The sequence below is a fragment of the Orcinus orca genome, chromosome 20 (genome assembly GCF_937001465.1).
Source record: "Orcinus orca chromosome 20, mOrcOrc1.1, whole genome shotgun sequence".
NCBI lineage: Eukaryota > Metazoa > Chordata > Mammalia > Artiodactyla > Delphinidae > Orcinus > Orcinus orca.
In genome coordinates, this window is record NC_064578.1 from 24,966,205 (window position 1) to 24,986,628 (window position 20,424).

Consider the following 20,424-nt stretch of genomic DNA (forward strand, 5'->3'; position numbering starts at 1 on the left):
CTCACTGGGCTACAATCAAGGTTTTAGTAGGGCTGCACTCCTTCTGGAAGCTCTAAGGGAGAATCCATTTCCTTGCCTTTCCATATCTGAGAGGCTGTCTTAATCCCTCAGCTCATGTTCCTTTCTTCCCCATTCATAGTCAGCAGTATAGCCTTTTCAACCTCCTCTCTGACTCTGTCCTCTTAGAAAGTCCTTTGTAATTACCTTAGGCCCACCTGAATGATCATGGATAATCTTCCCATCTCAAGATCCTTGATTTATCACATCTGCAAAGTACAACATATCTTTTGCCATGCAAGGTAATATATATTCGCAAGTTCTGAGGATTCTAACTTGGGCATCTTTAGGGGAGACAATATTCTACCTACTACAGAGGGAAATCAATCTTGTCTCTGTCATTACATTTCCATTAAGAGTTTATACCACTATTATATTTTAAACTTAACATAGATTTATGGGCGTTGCTTTTAGTTGTGGTTTCATTTCATCTCCTGCCTTCTAAGTTAGAATCCCAGAGGGCATTGAAATCTTATCTCTTCAATTCAACTGGAGATATCTGAGGATATTCCTACCTCCTGGACACCTTTTGATTCCCAGAACATCCGACATGAGTTCAGTTTATTAAATTGAACTTAAAAGTTTTGAGAGAGACTCATTAAACTATGAGTCAGTCAAAGCAAAAGCAGCAACAGACAATGGAGTTCCTTTGTTAAGTGATTTCTGTTACCAGGTAAGACAAGACTGGCAATATCAGGAGCCTGAAGGGGTTCAGAATGAGCCTCCTTAAAATGTGGCACTTTGGTAAGCAGACTGTTTTGAGCTGAAGGCAATCAAGACCCAGCAGACTTAAGAAAAACTTTTACCTGTCCCTTAGCTACCTAAAATAATTGAGATAGTGGGCCTGGCCCAGAAAGAGAGTTATTTCCAAGAGACAACTTTTTCTCTGAATGACCTATTTGTATGACAGAATGAACATCTAATTACCAAACATCTTCTCTCCTTATAGTCCTGTGAATCACCTTCCTCCCCTTTGAATCTCCAGGCCCCTATCCCATTCCTTAGCTCAAGACGGCATATAAGCCTCAATTGCCCAGCTTGTCCTTAGGTCTCATTGTCTTTGTGGAGCCCCTGTATATATATATGCAATTAAATTTTGATCTGTTAATCTGTCTATGTCAATTTTATTTTTAGACCAGCCAGAGAACCAAGAAGTGTAGAGGATATTGTTCCTCTCTGAGAAGCCCAATCTGTGGTCTTTCAGGAAAACTAAATCTAGAAAGTGAGTTTTGGGGATTGGCATATTTTCTAGGATGGCTGTATTTTCTGGAATAGGATGCGGTCAGACTTTTAGAGGACACTGCCTATCATAGCTGCTGAGAAAAAATTAGAAAGAAGTCATTTAAGTCTCTTATCTTTAATCCTGATCACCTTCTAAGATCATTCTTGTGACCAGTTGGTGATAATTGCCCCATGTGGAAGGATTTAACCTTCTTTACACTGTAGTCCAAACCCCTGACAATCATAACCTTGCTTGATGCCTATCTTTAGAATTAAAGGAGCGATTAGTCACTAAGGTAATAATATCTTTGTTCTCAATTACTGGAAGGGTGGAGAGTTGTGTTCATTCAGGGACTATGGTTGGGAGAGAGAACAGAGAACAGGCTATAAATTCATTGTACAACAGTTTCTTCAAATTCAGAGAAAAATAAAATTGAAATTTTCCATTGATCATGATCATCACCATGCCTACAACCTATGAACATTTCACAGACAGAGAATCTGAAAGAAAAAGCCAGGAAATAAGAAAAAAAATAAAGGAGTTCCTGCAAGGTAAAATGTACTCTGTTTTGAGGAAATAAAGACACAAGATTTTTTAGGTTCAAAGCATTGTGCTATTTGTTTCAAAGACTAATCCTGTCACCTCCTTAAGGGATATTCATTAATATTCTCAATTTTCAAATAGAGATTAAGAGATTAAATAACACGAAAAATATAAGAGCACAAATATGAATTAATAAATATTTAAGTGTCTAAAAATACAACATTAAGAAAATGCATCAACTTTTAGATGAATTGTTAAATTAGCCATCACAAAATACCTATCACATTGAAAACATGCTATAGGCTAATTTTTCTGACTTTGCAATAACTGTTACATGGGCACCATGTTTGCTGAGAAAGCATACTCAATTTTAAATTAAATAAGTTACTCATAGCCAAATTACTAGAAAAATAAACTATAAAAATTCTTCTAATTTTTAATAAAAACTGGTATTTTAGAGTTTTTTAAAATATATTTGATACAATGTAAATTTAGACCTCTAAAAATCAACATTCCTGACTAGAGCCCACAAGGTTTTAAAATAAAACCTACCTCCTTCTTATTAAATGTATTTTATACACATTTTAGTTTAAAAAAAGTGATTATTTTATAATTTGATGTACACAAGTTAACAAAATCTAGTAAGCTTGAAGCTCAGTTGCCCAGGAGTAGAATTCTGGACAAAGAAGAAGCATGTTTGATGAGGAGACACAATGATAGTTTTCTGCATAGAAAGGTGTGATAGTTAATTTTATGGGTCAACTAGGCTAGGCCACAGTGACCAGGTATGTAGTAAATCATTATTCTGAATGTTTCTGTGAGATGTTTTAAAATGAGATTAGTGTTTAAATTGGTAGACTTTGAGTAAAGCAGATTGTCCTCCCTGATGTGGCAGGCCTCATCAAATCAGTTGAAAGCCTTAAATGAACAAAGACTGGCCTCCTCAAACAAGCTGGAATTCTGACAGCGGATAACCTTTGGACCCAAACTACAGATTTTGGACTTGTCTCCATAATCTTGTGCGACAATTCCTTAGAATAAATCTCCTTAAATACATATATATACACATCCTATTGGTTCTGTTTCTCTAGAGAACCCTAACACACAGGGAGAAGAGAATGATTATCCATAAATAAATAAAATCAAAGAGAAACCAATGGGTCACAAATAAGGCATACTATCAAGAGCAGTATATGTCATAAAGGTAAAAAGTGACCTGCCCGGATGAGGCAAAGAAACTAACATGTCTTAGCTACCAAGGATTGTGCTACTTGCTTCAAAATTTAACCCCCGTAGTCTCCCAATGAGATATTCATTATCATCTTCAATTTTCAAATAATGATATTGAGGCCTGAGAAGTTAAGTAATATATAGTCTCAAGCAACCACAAAATTTGGGAGAAATGCATAAATTAGACCTTCTTTAGTTTTGTTTTTCTGTCTACCTAGCACCTCAGGCCTAATCTGATTAAACTCCACTCACCCACCCAAGGTCACCACTGCCAGTTAACCAGATATTTAGGTATCAATCTCATATATCATGGACAAACTGTTACATTAAACTCAAAGTGCATAACTCATATGTTTTACAGTTGAAGGTCCCTAATGGGTTTGTACATCACCACTAGTTTATGTGATATAATTCATGTGAAGTGTCATAGATATAAGTGGCATATATGACATTCAGGTACAGTTTATATGTAGTTCTAAATCACTGCACATGTAGCAAAGTTAATGATTGGAAATTAACATTCTGGGGGTATATTATACCCACAGTCATCATGCTGGGCTCTTGCAATGGAGAGAAACCTTCTCCAGTGGCCCCTCTGTGACTCTGGTTTATTACCTCAATGATTTTGTTGCTTGTTGTAACCCAATATGTATGTTAGTATACCTTAAGGAATAGGTTGTCGTCCGATTTATTAGTTGGGGTACCTTACATCTTTCAATGGTAGGGAAAATTTTATACTGACAATATCCAGAGTTTTTATTGAAGTTATATTAGTCCTATCTATCAGAGAGATGCTAGAAAATCCATAACTCTCACCAAGATGATGCCCATGTGAGCAATTCAGTTTATGAAGTGCAATCTTCTAAGGCAGGCTTAGGGCCCTGTGATTCATTTTTCAACCTATGTGATGTTTAATGATTTTGTCAAAATAAAAACTAATACACAGTTCTATGTTCATCATCAAATTATGCCATTCAATTTACAGCTTAAATCTATGAAAAATGACTTCCAGATATGGAAGTCTGAGAACTGGGAAATAGCTCCAGTCTATGTAATTCTCCATCCTCTATTGACACAAATATTTGTAGTGGGTGAGAAGTTATTTGGCTTATTATTACACTGGGAATTTTTCAAAACAGAGTAATGACATTGTTTCATTATGTCAAACACGTAGATATCTACCTAGGGTATACTGTTGGGCCAAAAAAATGATTATTAGAAAAATGAAACTATATAAAACAAGAGGGGAAAGTGCTGAAAGGTCCTTATCACCTTGTTTAAATCAATCTTAAATCCCATTTTCCAAACTGTTAAACCGTAATTCCCAAACGCATTCATTTTTCTTAACCATCATAGTCAGTATATCAAGGAACATTTTTGCAAGTTATTTGCCTGTGTGTGTGTGTTCGTGTGTGTTTGGTGTGAGTGCATACACACGTGGGCATTTTAGAAGGCTGAATATAATCCATATTCTGTTTTCATCTTCTTGTTAGATGTTGTTTTATTAAGAATTAGATATTATTAAACAGGGTCAAGAAAGGTAAACCTTTAGTCATTAAAAAAAAAAGAAGAAAAATAATATAGTTCCCTTTTTGGAGAATATGATTTCTCCAAATGAAGTTTATGTTGGTTATTTAGACAGTGGAAAACAGTCCTTTTTAAAACAGCCCATTGTGTTTTCACATTTCAGGTGATGAATAGCAACCTTACTTTTCCTGGTTAATTTTCTGAGATTCCTTTATTTCCTCTGCCCACAGGGTGAAGTATTTAATATTTGCCAATTATCCTTCCAAGATCGTTTTATGTTGGTCTTTTTTGCGTACCACTCTGAGAAATGCAGGGGTTTAGACCTACTATGTAACCCCCTACAGGTATTAAACAAGGTTCAGTTGAAAGGCATTGGAACATATGTTGAGATGCCTCCTGACCACGCATGAAGACATTTTTATTTCAATATTCTGAGAAAGCAAAAAAAGCACAGAATGATTCACCAACTAGCCCAGGGTCTCATAGTTAATTAGTTGGGAGTTTAAATTCATACTCAGCTTGTCAGATTCAAAAGCCTATGTTCATTATGTAATATCCCGCAGCCCCTGGAAGTTACAGAATTCCAACCGTAATGGGATAAAATCACAGACACGTCAGATTTAGCATTTGTCATCAGAATGTTCAGCACAAAAAAATCAATCCCCCTCTGCATGCAAGACCCTGCCATTAATCATTTTGCCTTTTTCTCACACCCACAGCACATGACTCAAAAAAGAAGGCTAACACGAGGATGAAATTTACACTTTCAATAATAGGTCTGGATTGTGTAGAACAGGTTCACCTCTAATGCTATCCTAATCAAAACTTTTTTTTTTTTTACATCTTTATTGGAGTATAATTGCTCCACAATGGTGTGTTAGTTTCTGCTTTATACTAATCAAAACTTTTATTACCAGTAATTAGTCAGAGTTTATCTAGAGAAAGCAGATAAGTATTAAAAGTTGAATCTTAGGGGACTTCCCTGGCAGTCCAGTGGTTAAGACTCCATGCTTCAACTGCAAGGGACAGTGTGGGGGAAAAAAAAAAAAAGAAGAATCTTAGGATCTTTGTCATCAATAGTGTGGCTTAGGTGAAATGAAATGTTGGGGACTCTGGGATATAAAAGCTGCAACACAAACAAATTAACAGGTCAGCGGCTTTCATAATGGAAGTGCTAATGGAAAAAAAAAAAGTCCTCCGTTCAAGTTAAAAACTACAATAAAGGACATGGAACAAATGGATGCCCAATGCAGGCCAAGGACAACACCAAAGGAGTTTGGTGCGAAAGGGAAAGGCTACAGAATATAAGTCACAACAAAATATTTTTTTCTGCACTAGATCCCACATCCAACGATTTCAGTTCCATGGGTATTAAAAACATACCGCCCTAGGGCTTCCCTGGTGGCGCAGTGGTTGAGAGTCCGCCTGCCCATGCAGGGGACATGGGTTCGTGCCCCGGTCTGGGAAGATCCCACATGCCGTGGAGCGGCTGGGCCCGTGAGCCATGGCCGCTGAGCCTGCGCGTCCGGAGCCTGTGCTCCGCAACGGGAGAGGCCACAGCAGTGAGAGGCCCGCGTACCGCAAAAAAAACAAAAACATACCGCCCTAGACTTAGACCATTTCACCAAACGTATAAGTGATACTCAAAATGATTTTAGATGGCGGTTGGATACTAGACCTAAATGCCATCAAATAGCTGAGAAAGTTACATCCTTTTTCTTTCTCTCTCACGTATTCTAATTATATTAATAAAGAAGTCTCCAGTTTTATATTAACACGTGTAACACTTTATTAACACTTGTTAATTTCTCTTACATAGTTTTATAAAGTTTCCTTTTAAGATACGTTTATTTACATTAAAAAGGGAGTCAGTTTAAAGGAAAATAAGTAGAGACATTATGCAGGCATGGTGAAAATCACGGTGGTGTAATATAATTATTCTACTTGAGAAACAGTATACCTCTAGGAGAAATGTTAAAGCATCTGAATCCATTAGCAAAATCTAAGGACTAGTCTATCTCTGGTCATCTCTGAGATTTGTGGGAGGGACTGACACTGGAGGGCCAAACACAAGGGCCAGTTGAGCCAAGAAATAACAGGTTTGCATTTATACAATTCATGCTCATCCACTGACTAAATAACAGGCCCTGGATATAAAAAATGAATGAGGGGCTTCCCTGGTGGCACAGTGGTTAAGAATCCGCCTGCCAATGCAGGGGACACGGGTTCGAACCCTGGTCCCGGAAGATCCCACATGCCATGGAGCAGCTAAGCCTGTGCGCCACAACTACTGAGCCTGCGTTTTAGAGCCCATGAGCCACAACTACTGAAGCCTGCACGCCTACAGCCCGTGCTTCGCAACAAAAGAAGCCACCACAATGAGAAGCCCGCGCACCACAATGAAGAGTAAGTAGCCCCTGCTCACCGCGTGCAGCAACAAAGACCCAACTCAGCCCAAAATAAACAAATAAATAAATTTATATAAAAAAATGAATGAGATTAAATTCCTGACCATCCCTCTGTCCAGCACTGCAGTATGCTTCTTATTTGTTTAGTCTCTCATTGAAATTTTCTGTAGCAAAAACTTTCTAGGGTAGTTCTAACTACTGCAGACAAACGTCTTTCAACCACAGACTGCCTTTCTGTACAGTGAGGTCACTCATAGGCTCTCTAATCACTACATAGTATATGCCAGATAAGCATCTCTCTTAGAATCTGTCTTCTCTTTCTGAAATATTCTCAGTTCCTTCCATCATTTCTCAGTTTCACCTTCATCATCTTGATACCTCATCATTAAACGAATTCCAATTTGCCCATATTTTTAAAGTATTACAGCCAGAACTGAATTCATTATTTCAGGTCTAGCAATATTATTTTATGGATGTTATCAATTGAGCGCTAATACAGAAATGTTCTCTACTTTTGCTTCAGCCCAAGATCGCACTAGCTTTGTGTATTCTATTGATGACTCTGAATGAAATTATTGTTACTTGTTTTCTTAAAAGTGTGGCTACTGAATGCATCTTAAGTAATTATTTTTTAAGCTTATGAGTTATGTAATTAGAAAACTAACAAAAGACTACCCCCACCAACAAACACACATTCTTTACCAATTTCCTCTAAATTTCTCAGGTAATATACGTAAAGATAACAAAAAAAGGGGGCCACATAGATAGCAGAATATTAGATTTATTGGTTATATGCCTCTTTATTTTTCATAAGAATTTTTTCTGAAGACCTCATACCTCATGAGAGAGAGATTTCTTTCTTGTTACACCAGTTCCTTCCTCTTCCAACATACCTAATCACTCACATGTATGTGAAAATGCCCTTTTTGTTACTGGTGGGGCGGAGGAGAGGGAGTAAAACTGGCAGAGAAATCACTTGTTGATGCAGCGTTTACCCTTTGTCATGATATAGTTCTCCAATACTGTCAGTGGCAGGACTGCAGATTAGCTCCTAAACCTTGAAAAGAACAGACATCTAATTTTCTACCCAACAGAGGAAGACAACACTCCTTTTTCAGCTATACCTTTATTTACAAAGGCCTGTGATGTGGGTGCTAGTCCTGGATGGCAGTGTCTTTATCCCAGAGAGTCTGCTCAATTAGCAGAGAGAGGGAAAAAAAAAAAAAAAAATATATATATATATATATATATATATATATATATATATTTTTTTTTTTTTTTTTAAATGTAGATAAGGGGACATTCACAGACATTCTGCCTCCAGGTACTATGACCCAGATTAGGCCAGTCCTTCTCCAACTTGAATTTGCATACAAATCACCAGAGGATCTTGTTAAAATGCAGATGTGGACTTCCTGCTTCTGGGGTGAGACCCCAGAGTCTACATTCCTAACAAACTTGTTTTAGGAAAAGCCATGATACTGGTCCAGAGACCATGTGATTGTTAAGGGATTAAGAGAAACCTGGCAGATTAAAAGTTTCCTACATTTGTTTCCAATGCTATTTTTTTTATTAGACTACCTTAGATTTCATTTACCCAATAAATATGTATGGAGTATCTGCAATGTTCCAGGCCCTGCTTTAGTTGAGGGGCATTCAGTAGTAATATTTTTCCCAGTGCCCTTTAGGTGTAGGTTCAAAATGTAGGTCTCTCCTTTAAGACCTCATTGCAGTGGGGCAAGCATTTCTAATACAGCTTTGACATTAAGGTTAAGAACAAGGACCTTGAGAATTAGAAAGACTTAATCTGAAAGCTGGCTCTGTCACTTCATTCACTTGCCACCTTGGGTAGATTAATGAAATTCTGAGCCTCAGTTTTCTCATCTATGATGAATTAAAAGAGGAATTAAAAGATATAATATTTTAAAGCATTAGTAGTATCTGACATGAGTAATATATTTTTAAAAAATTCCAATTATTATTATTATTGTTCCAGTTGTGGTATTCACTGAGCCGTAGAGTAAAGCAGAACCTGCAGGCACAGGCATACTTAGACGTAATCCTTGAGGGGCTATAGGGCTGAGGGGGGTGCTAACAAATAACAATGTTGGAGGATCCTGAAAATAGGTCCTTAGAGGTATTCACTTCCCCATTCCAGAGATCTTCGTGTGCATGAACATTGTTTTTTCTGTAATGACAAAAATGCCTATATCTGAACTGGAGCCACTTGTGCAGACAAGTCTACATTCCATACAAGCAAAGGAAAGAGACATGTAGGAAGGAGTCGAGAAGGATACCAAATCATCCAAAGAGATTTCACAGAGTGTATAGCTCCAGGGATACGGGGGACTTTCTATACTGGGGGTAAAGTACTGTGGGGAGTAGAAACCTCAAAGGGCAAAGGATAGTCCTACTAGCAGAAGGCAGAATTAGAAAGAGGGAGGGAGAGAGGTGGAAGGAACACTGTCACTAGAACTGGGGGAAAAGGGACTTGGATATCAACTTCTAGCAATACTCCAGTTGCTGACCTACCAAGTCACCAGTTTGAAGATCCTGAAAGTTTTCCTTAATTGAGGAAAATTGATGAAAGGAGAGTGGTGAGAGTCATTCTGCGGTGGAATGAATGGTGAAAGAAATCTAAGCTGCAGTGCTCAACACTTATGCAAATTGACCACTAGAATAAGGAAGCACCTTGTTCTGTGCCAAGCTGCTTGTTTGCAGGAAACACGTTCATTTTAAGGGTTATTAAAATGCCACGGTGTTTAGATTGTAGGCTAGAGAAATATGTAGTTAGACCAGAGCACGGGGGGAAAAAAAAATTAAGAACATGTGTCAAAAGAAATACCCATTTATTATTTCTGAGGGCAGTTAGAAATCACAGTCTGGGGACAAGAACTGTGATAATTTTATATAATTCTGAAATACTTGTCACTTCGTCATATTACAGTTTTGACAGTATCTATAATACTTTCCCTTATTAATCAGAGAGAGAGGGAGGGAGGGAGGGGAAGGAAGGAAGGAAGGAAGGAAGGAAGGAAAGAGAAAAAGATACATAAGCTTGTCTGTCTAGATGACCACAGGAAAGAAGAGGTAAGAGACTGTATTCTGATCTGATGCCAAGTTTGGAAGGGCAGGAAAAGATGATGCAAGAGTGAATGACCGAAGGACAGATAAGTAAGCTTGGAAAAAAATTAAGTCAGGTTAAACACCTGCGGCAGTAGGAAGAAAACTAGAAGCTGTATTAGACTTGATAAAGGTGCTTAGCTGGAGGGAGGCTCTGTTGTTTTGAAATCTCCTGCTTCTGCAGAGCTGAAAACCCTTCCTGAGGAGCTTGACGGACAAAAGATCAGCAAGAAGGCCAAGCATTATTGACAGCAGCAATTAGAGACCCATAAGCTAGACTAGGAAAAACCTCAATTCGTAAGGAGAATGAACTTCTGCTCTTGTCTTCATTTGCCTTTCTGATCTTACAGTGGAGTACAAGTGTATGAAGGACTTTAATAGACTGTGGCCACATGGTGAAATGTCAGAGCGCTTGGCAACTGTCAGCCTCCTTGAAGGGTATTTCTCCCCTAGGCTCATTAATCTTACCACGACAATATCTTGTGTAAACTGGCATTTTGGAAACTTCCCCATTACTGCTTTCTGATAATCACCCAAAGTGAATTAGTGTTCCCTAGTGTGACTTTCCCGTGCCTTTTCTTGTAACCAGCTATGACTGCACCAACATTAAATGGGTGGAAAAATGGAAAAGGTGACTTTGCAATTTTTTTTTTTGACTCTTCTGAAAATGTCATGTCCTCAGCTGGAAACTTTGAGAGGTCCTTTTACTTCCTGTCTCGGCATAATAAACCACGTCTATCTTTTTTCATGGTTTCATTTGGGCTGGGTCCAAATTAAAGTGGAGGGAGAGGCACTGCTTTCACAGTAAATTGAGGTCCAGGGAAGACATATGAGTTGAATAAATGAGGTGCAGTAAAGACATGTAATGTGATTCATATAATGCACTTGAATGCACTGTTTTAAGAATTCCCATTCCTGTTTTTTATTTTTTTGGCTTTTATGGTCTACATTTTAAAAGCACCACCAAAGAAAATGTCATCCTCATTATAAAGAAGAAAGGGGTAATCTGGAGGAAATGTCTGAAATGCAGTTACATTACTGTATAAACAACACTTGTCATCAGATTTTTATTTTATTGCCTACTCTTTAAAATTTTATTTCTGAACTTCAGGCACATTCTTTCTTTGTGAAAGAAAAAATTACAGAAAAAGTGACCTGGTAGTTTACCTAGTGTCTATGGTCACATCCAATGGGAACGGAACACCCAAATCAGAAACAACTTGTGCCGTCAGGAATTTAGTTTAGATTGACTGAACAGTCCAACTTCCTTTTCTTATCTCCTTGCCTTCCTCAATGATAGACACAGGCTCAAGATTTTTCAAATATCTTATACCTGTAAATTAATCGCCATATGTTCTATCAAATTAAAATATGGTAATAATTATGGTTTCTAGAGAAGACAGTGGGAAGTATTAGTCACACACATTTTGCATTATGCTTTAGAACTGGCGCACCTCTTTAACCTTTGCTTTGCATTTTATCCTCTCCTCAGTGGAAATCAACAGCGGAATCCCATTGCGCAGGTAAGAAAAATGGAATCGCTTAAGGCCAAACAGCTACTATGTAAAGAAGCTGAAATTCAGAAGCATAACTTGTCCAGTGAGCTAAAAGTTGTCTCCTGCGTTATCTGGATCATTCTTCAAAAGAAGTGTCATAAAGAAGGTACTTGAAGAAACTCATTCTACAGATGAGAAGCAAAAACACCACAATGACAACAAAATAATTGGTTCATTCAACTAATAATATTTAAAGGAGATTTAAATTTAATTTGGTTTCATTTTAGGTCTTAGGTTCTTCCCTCTATAACATGGGGAGAGATGAGTATATTCCCCTTCAATGCACGGAGGATTGGTAAAACAAACAAACAAACAAACCATAAAGGATCACAATATAGTGGCTAAACATGCCAATAATGGAATCAGATCTCCACAGAAAAAATGCCAGTTCCCCCACAGCTTGTCCTTGGGGCAGTTTGCTTAATTTGTCTATGTCAGCATTCTTGCCTATACAATGGAACTGCAGATAGATATCCTCTTATAAACAACCAATAACATACTGCATGCAAGCACTTGACACAGTGTCTGGTGCGTAGTGTACAGTCAATAAAAATTTGCTATGAGATGCATGATAATAATTATTCTTTCTATTTTCCCTTCAGCATAGCCTAGAATCTAGTACTATTTAGGATTTAAGTCAGTACCATGATTCAACACACCCCTCCTCTGAAGGGCAACATACCAGCCGTACCGTAACCCTAGGATGTCTCCACTAATGTATTATCCAATGCCTTGGAGAGACATGACTGAATCATGTTTGCTGAGAGAAGTCCGTGTACCAAGCACAGACACATTTACCAAAAAGGGAATGAAGCTTATATTTTAGGGCTCTTCATCTGCATGTGCCCATTATCTACAGAGAGGGCAGGGCAGTAGTCACATGGTCGTATTCTTATAAAATTTACAAAGTAAGACATTTTAACTTCAATTAGTCACCTTTGCATTCATAATTTTATATTCTTTATCTTAAAGAAGGCTTCACTCATATGATGAAAACTTCAAGACCTACAAAACATACATCTCTTCTAGAATACCTCCCATGTATATAGAAATTAGGCTAAGACCATTGATTCTTTCCTTCCCAATCCCCACCATTGTCTCACTTCTCCCTTGGGTTAGAGTTGAGGTGCCCTGTGGATATTTTGGGGATCCAGCTAACTAGAAACTGTGCTGGGGGACTACGTAGATTTAGCAGAATATGCTTCTGTGGTTCAGTTGCTCTGTGTGTGGTAGTTATTCCTAGCTGTCTCAGTAAAGGGATTTACAAAGGTTTATACCACTGATAGGCGGTATCATGATGTAAATGCATGCTATAGCCCCCAGCACCAGCATGTGATAAAGGAGGAAAAGAAAAGATTTGGAATTTAAAGCTCGGCGGAATATTCCTCCAACCAACACACGTGCAACTTTTTAAAAAATGGATTTAGTTCTACTGAAGCCTAGTCAAACCATAGTTTTTACCCTATCAAGAATATACTTTGTAATTCAAGAAAAGTGAATAAAAAGAAACAATCCTTGCTAGAAGACTGAAATTAACATTCTATTCACTCTATAAAACGTAATACTCTAAAACCACCATAAGATTGCAGCCAAATAATTTAGGGAACAAAAAGTATTATGGAAGTGTTTCAAGAAGTTAATTAATTAAAAAATATGTTATTCTTCTGCATTATGTGGTACTTGTAATCTTTTTTCAATTTATAATCTGTTGTGACTTCTTCTTTTTTTTTTTTTTTTTTGCGGTATGCAGGCCTCTCACTGCTGTGGCCTCTCCCGTTGCAGAGCACAGGCTCTGGATGTGCAGGCTCAGCGGCCATGGCTCACGGGCCCAGCTGCTTTGCGGCATGTGGGATCCTCCCGGACCGGGGCACGAACCCGTGTCCCCTGCATCAGCAGGCGGACTCTCAACCACTGTGCCACCAGGGAAGCCCTCAATTCTTATTTAATGGCTCAGCCCTGGTTGGTGCCACAAACTGGTTAGAAAGGACAAACGCAAGTCTGACTCAAGAAGGGAGAAGAGAGAATCATGAAAGAATGGAGCTGGCTGAGAAGGTCTCCTGGACACAGGGATGCTTCAGGGTGAGTGTAGACCCTCACAAGTGTCCGTGGGCCTTACCACATGAAATTAATCACACATATGCCTGCTTCCCCATCCACCAGCAGATGAACTGAAATGCTGTGCCCTGGACAGGGGTGGGGTGTTGGGAAGTAGAGTCAGGTATCTCCCTTTCCTGCAGGCTTACCCCTGCAACCAACATCAGATGACCAACCCCCAAAGATCTTTAAACCTCCACATCAGGACATATGTGGTAACTGTATTGGGGGAAGGCAAAAGGCTTTCTCCTGATGACACACAGCCTCTGGTCAATGATCTGCCAGCCTAGAACAAGGACAACCACTATCATGCTCTACCCCAAGAAGTCATGGGACAGATGTGCCCACACCTGACCCTAAGTGCTCATGCCCATGCTGCTACGGGTTTCAGTAGTCATGGGTGGAAGAAAGAAGAAGGGTGGATGGGCCAGGGAACAGGGGGCACATATAAGTGAGATCATACGGTGTTTGTTTTTCTCTGTCTTGTTTTGCTTAGCATAATGTCCTCTGGCTCCATCCATGTTGTCAGGCAGGATTTCTTTCTTTTCTAAGACAGAATGATACACACACACACACACATACACACACACACACACACACACACACACATACATATATACATATATATTTTTTTATGTATTTCTCACATTTATGTATCCATTCATCCATTGAAGAACAATTAGGTTATTTCTGTATCTTGGCTCTTGTGAATAATACTGCCCTGAATGTGGGTGTGCAAATATCTCTTCACCATCCTGATTTCCGTTCCTTAGGAAAAATACCCAGAACTGAGATTGCAGGATCATAAAGTCATTCTATTTTTAATTTTTTGAGGAATCTACATACTGTTTTCATAATGGCTGTACTCATTTGCATCCCCACAAGCAGTATACAAGAGTTTCCTATTCCCTACATTCTTACCAACACTAGTTATCTTTTGTCTTTTTGATAATATTCATCCTAACAGTTGTGATGTGATAACTCATTGTGGTTTTGATTTGTACTTCCCTCGTGAGTTGAGATGTTGAGCACTTTTTCATACACGATAGTCATTTGAATTTCTTCTTTTGAAAGTGTCTATTTAATTTCTTTACCCATTTTTTAATCAGGTTATTTGTATTTTTGGTATTCAGTTGTATGAGTTCCTTATATATTTTGGATATGAACCCCTCATTGGATATATGGCTTGCAAATATTTGTTCCCATTTCATAGGTTGCTTTTTCATTTTTTAAAATAAATTTATTTATTTATTTATGGCTGTTTTAGGTCTTGGTTGCTGTGCACGAGCTTTTCTCTAGTTGTGGTGAGTGGGGGCTACTCTTCATTGTGGTGCATGGGCTTCTCATTGCGGTGGCTTCTCTTTTTGCAGAGCACGGGCTTTAGGTGCATGGGCTTCAGTAGTTGTGGCTCGCTGGCTCTAGAATGCAGGCTCAGTAGTTGTGGTGCATGGGCTTAGTTGCTCCGCGGCATGTGGGATCTTCCTGGACCAGGGATCGAATCAGTGTCCCCTGCATTGGCAGGCGGATCCTTAACCACTGCACGACCAGGGAAGTCCCTGCCTTTTCATTTTTGTAGATTTGTTTTTTATTCTCTCAGCAGCTTTTTAGTTTGATATAATCCTACTTGTCCATTTTTACTTTTGTTGCCTATGCTCTAGGTGTCATAGCTAAAAAATTATTGCCAAGAATGATGTTAAGAAAAATTTTCCCTAAGTTTTCTTCTAGGAGTTTTGTGCTTTCACATCTTATGTTTAATTATTTAGTCTATTTTGCATTGATTTTTGTATATCGCGTTTGAATAGTCCAATCTCATTCTTTTGCATATAGATATCTAGTTTTCCTAACACCATTTGTTGAAGAGACTGTCCTTTCCCCATTTTGTGTTTTACCCCTGTTGAAGATCAGTTGACTGATAAGGTGCTGGTTTATTTCTATGTTCTGTATTCTGTAACACTGGTCTATTTATCTGTTTTTATGCCAGTATCATACTTTTTTGAATTTTTATTTTTATTGAAGCACAGTTGATTTACAATGTTGTGTTAGTTTCAGGTGTACAGCAAAGTGATTCAGATATATATATATATATATATATATGTTTGTATATATATATGTGTGTGTGTGTGTGTGTATATATATATATATGTACACACACAGATATTCTTTCTCAGATTCTTCTCCCTTAGAGGTTATTACAAAATATTGAGTAGAGTTCCCTGTGCTATACAGTATGTCCTTGTTGGTTATCTATTTTACACATAGAGTGTGTATATGTTAATCCCAAACTCCTAAATTATCCCACCCTCTCCTTGCCCTTTGGTAATCGTAAGTTTGTTTTCTATATCTGTGGGTCTATTTCTGTTCTGTACATAAGTTCATTTGTATCATTTTTTTGTTTTTAGATTCCACATATAAGCAATATCATATGATATTTGTCTTTCTCTGTCTGGCTTACTTCACTAGGTCCATCCATGTTGCTGCAAATGGCAAAATTTCATTCTTCTTATGGCCGAGTAATATTCCATTGCATATATATACCACATCTTCTTTATCCATTCATCTGTCAGTGGACATTTAGGTTGCTTCCATGTCTTGGCTACTGTAAATAGTGCTGCAATGAACACTGGGTGCATGTATCTTTTCAAATTATGGTTTTCTATGGATATATCCCCAGGAGTGGGACTGCCGGATCATATGGTAGTTCTACTTTTAGTTTTTGAAGGAATCTCCATACTGTTCTCCATAGTGGCTGTACCGATTTACATTCCCACCAACAGTGCAGGAGGGTTCCTTTTTCTCGTTGCACTCTCTAGTATTTATTGTTTGTAGACTTTTTTTTTTTTTTTTTTTTTTGCGGTACGCGGGCCTCTCACTGTTGTGGGCTCTGCTGTTGCTGAACACAGGCTCCAGACGTGCAGGCTCAGTGGCCATGGCTCACAGGCCCAGCTGCTCCATGGCATGTGGGATCTTCCCAGACTGGGGCATGAACCCGTGTCCCCTGCATGGGCAGGCGGACTCTCAACCACTGCGCCACCAGGGAAGCCCGTTTGTAGAATTTTTGATGATGACCATTTTGACCGGTGTGAGGTGGTACCTCATTATAGTTTTGACTTGCATTTCTCTATTAATTAGCAATGCTGATCATGTGCCTCTTGGCCATCTGTATGTCTTCTTTGGAGAAATGTCTATTTTGGTGTTCTAACATGTTTTGATTGGGTTGTTTGTTTGTTTTGATATTGAGCTGCATGAGCTGTTTGTATATTTTGGAGATTAATCCTTTGTCGGTCACATCATATGCAAATATTTCCCCCCATGCTGTAGGTTGTCTTTTTGTTTTGTTCAAGGTTCCTTTGCTGTGAAAAATCTTTTAAGTTTAATTAGGTCCCATTTGTTTATTTTTGGTTTTATTTCCATTATTCTGGGAGATGGATCTAAAAATATATTGCTGAGATTTATGACAAAGTGTGTTCTGCCTGTTTTTTCCTCTAGGAGCTTTATAGTATCTGATCTTACATTTAGGTCTTTAATCCATTTTGAGTTTAGTTTTGTGTATGGTGTTAGAGAATGTTCTACTTTAATTATTTTACATGTAGTGGTCCAGTTTTCCCAGCATCATTTATTCAACACTCATTTATGATTAAAAAAACCCCAACTCTCCAGCAAGTGGGCATAGAGGGAACATACCTCAACATAATAAAGACCATGAATGACAAACTCATAGCTAACATCATATGCAACAGTGAAAAGCTGAAAGCATTTCCTCTAAGATCAGAAACAAGACACTCTCACCACTTTTATCCAACATAGTTTTGAAAGTTCTAGTCACAGCAATCAGAGAAAAGAAATAAAAGAAATCCAGGAAAAGAAGAAGTAAAACTATCACTGTTTGCAGATGATGTGATACTACACATAGAAAATTCTAAAGGCACTACCAGAAAACTACTAGAGCTCATCAATGGATTCAGTAAAGTTGCAGGATACAAAATTAATACACAGAAATCTGTCGCATTCCTATACACTAACAACAAAATATCAGAAAGAGAAATTAAGGAAACAATTCCATTTACCATCACAACAAAAAGAATAAAATAACTAGGAACACACCTACCTAAGGAGGCAAAGCCCTGTACTATGAAAACAATAAGATGCTGATGAAAGAAATCAAAGATGACACAAACAAATGGAAATATACCATGTTCTTGGATTGGAAGAATCAATATTGTCAAAATGACTATACTACTCAAGACAGTCTACAGATTCAGTGCAATCTCTATCAAATTACCAATGGAATTTTTCATAGAACTAGAACAAAAAAAATTAAATTTGTATGGAAACACAAAAGAACCCGAATAGCCAAAGCAATCTTGAGAAAGAAAAACGGAGCTGAAGGAGTCAAGCCCCCTGACTTCAGACTGTACAACAAAGCTGAAGTCATCAAAACAGTATGGTACTGGCACAAAAATAGAAATATAGATCAATAGAATAGGACAGATAGCCCAGAAATAAACCCATGCACCTATGCTCAATTAATCTATGACAAAGAAGGCAAGAATATACAAATGGAGTATCATACTGTTTTGATTACTGTAGTTTGTAATATAGTTTGAAGTCAGTAAGTGTGGTACCTCTAGCTTTGTTCTTCTTAATCAAGGTTGCTTTGGCTATTTGGGGCCTTTCGTAGCTACATATCAGTTTTAGGGTTCTTTTTCCTCTTTATGTAAAAATTCAATAAAGCTTTTTTTTTAAAAAGAGAAATGTAACTTTAAAATAAACTACAACAAAAACCTGTATGAATATGTTGTTTGCTTTGCTTGAACATTGTCCTTGACTTCTAGTCACCACAGCTTAAACAAAGATGCTTCTTGTTCAAGTGTCTGATTCTTGTTTTAGCCTTAATTCCTCCTATTTCTCTTCTTACTATAACACTCTACGTTCAAGCAATTAACAATGTTTATAGGTGCCTAAACTTACCTTGTCATTTCATGTTGGTTTCAAATCTTTATTCATGATGCTCCTCATCCATTCAATGTTCTTCTTCCCTTTTGCACACCTAAAAAACAAGGATATAGTCAAAGTCAATCTCAGTAAACTGCTCTGGAAATAGACTTCCTATCCCCAAGAAACATTATGTTCTTTTTACTCCATAATAACAGTATATTTATTTATTTTTTGAACTCATTGCTTTTATTGCCTCTATTTGACATACCAGTCTTTCCCACTATATTAAAATCTTCTTAGGGCATGAACCACATATACTTTGTGTTTATAGGGCTAACATTGAGCTCAATCCATTGTAGGTACAAATTTCGTCCTAAATTACTTATGCTCTGTCAATAGAATATGGTTTAGCAGTTAAATCCCTCTGTCTGAAGGGCCAGATAACTCACTGTAAAATAGTTTTTTCAAACTCGATACAAATGCATCAGACAGGCCATATTTTTAACAGTTGAACAGAGAAACAAACAAAGAAATGTCTCTGCCTGTAGGCCATTTTGATGTTGGAATCTTCTTGCCAGCAAAGTTCCCAATTAATGTTCAAGAAAAGCTATTTGTTTTGGACCATCACGTCAATGATATGTTTTCTTTTGGAAAAGAATAGCATTTGACTCTACAGAGATAGAAGCAGACAGACAGAAGACAATAGAATAAAAAAAATAGTTTTCTTTTTTCTGTTCCGTTTCTAATATGAAATATATATCAAGGTTAGTTTTTGAGATCTGCTTGCTTTCCTATGTAGTTATTATGCCCATTAACCATCCATGAAAACAAACAAAATGAACAACCAAAATATTGCAGAGGAAAGGATAAACTCAAGAACCTAGCAAACATACATTATTTAAATAATATACTTTATATACAACATCTATACTATTATTAATCTGATATTTTATAAATATGAATATAAAAATTGATCAATATAAATATCTAAATGTGTGTGCTTCCATTGTGACAGGCACCAGGCCAATTAGTTTGCATACAAAAGCTCATTTATGTCTCACAACAATCTTGTAAGGTCAACATTATTATTTCACAAATGTGAAAATTCAAGCTCAGAGAGAGATTAAATGATTTAAATCTTGATTTTATTGATTTTAAAACCTGTGTTCTTGTTCTACTAAATAACAACAAAAATAATATCAAAAAACAATCATAAAATACAACAGCAATCAGTACTGTAACTTGAAAAGCTTCTTATACTTATTGAATTCTCATCATATACCCATTCTTAGTGCTACAGATATACAGTTTAAAGTTCTCACCTCTACCCTGTAAACTTGTTATCGTCCTTTGACAAAAGATAAGAGAACATCGGCACAATGACCAAGGGTTATACTGCTTTTACATTTTGGAACTAGGGTTGTAAGCTGGGCAGTCTCCCTGAAGAACTCTAGTTCCTAATATGTTACGTTTCAGAATCATTCGTATGTGTGGTAGTATGTATGTGATATTTATCAGCTTACATATACCCAGGTAAACATCAATTAACAGTTAAATTTAAACATGTTATAGACAATGTGCTAAAGAAATGTTAGCAGGACTGAACATCAATCCTAAGAAGTTTCACTACATCCCTCTAGCAATCTTCCAATGCCATAACTACAATGCCATAGCTCTTTGAAAGTGAGAGACTCAACAAATCTATAGCAAGTCTACTTGCAATGAGGTT

The 20,424-nt window shown here is 37.5% G+C and overlaps 1 long non-coding RNA gene across 1 annotated transcript in view; it reads right to left on the reverse strand.

The window, feature by feature from the left end:
• The window catches only part of LOC117197000 (uncharacterized), a 61,954-nt gene extending 43,146 nt beyond the window's left edge, over positions 1-18,808 (reverse strand). Inside the window, exon 1 of the long non-coding RNA XR_004477456.2 lies at positions 18,729-18,808. This is a non-coding gene — a long non-coding RNA (uncharacterized LOC117197000). The remainder of the gene's footprint in view (positions 1-18,728) is intronic.
• Positions 18,809-20,424: the final 1,616 nt, after the last annotated feature.